This window comes from Penaeus monodon, chromosome 30, assembly GCF_015228065.2.
Source record: "Penaeus monodon isolate SGIC_2016 chromosome 30, NSTDA_Pmon_1, whole genome shotgun sequence".
Lineage (NCBI taxonomy): Eukaryota > Metazoa > Arthropoda > Malacostraca > Decapoda > Penaeidae > Penaeus > Penaeus monodon.
This window is the reverse complement of record NC_051415.1, coordinates 12,473,012-12,473,799: the sequence shown is the minus strand read 5'-3', so window position 1 is coordinate 12,473,799 and position 788 is coordinate 12,473,012.

Genomic DNA, 788 nt, shown 5'->3' with positions numbered 1-788 from the left:
AAGCGCTAGGAAAAAGGGATTTTTAAAATTGAGAAGCTTCCCCAGCCCAAGTAATATTTTAAGGAAAGAAAAAAAGAAAAAGATTTTTCCGTTTTACTACATTCCGAGGGGAAAACGCGATGGAAAAAAATACAACAGTACGTTTCCGCAGTACCATCCTTTGGTTTTTTTGCAAATACACATTCTACATTTTTTCCTTCACTCCTTGCTTTGACTTGGAGGACTAAGGTTTAAAAAAATCCATCTTTATAAAAGTAAATGAAGTTTCTTCCGTAAAAAAAAAGTGGTACATAATATGGAAAACTAAATTGTAAAATAATCAAAAAATGAAAAAATTTCCTCGGATTTGATAAAACAGAACTCTGTCTCTTTTAGATAGTCCATTTAAAAGCAGTTTGTCATGGACACGCAAAAAAAATAAGGTTCCCGGATTGAGGTTTTTTGATTTTTTGGTAAAAAACTTGGGGAAACATAAGAAACATTAACTCCCCTCCAAGTAAAATTTTTAAGATTTAATAAAACAGACCGTCGATAAAACCAAAGGAGGGGAGTTTCTCCCCATACTCCGGTTTTAAATTTCGACAAAAATGTGTTTATCTTTCTTTCAAGAGCAATACAATAATCTGAAAGTGATTCGTGAGCCATTTTGGATTCACGGAATGCTTAATACCAAATATATGCAATTTTTTGAAATATTGGCTATGATCGCAACAGCAAACAGGTGTGCGACGACGTGTTTATAAAATCTTTTGCCATCTGCGCGCGCGCGCATGTTTTTGAAAATCATT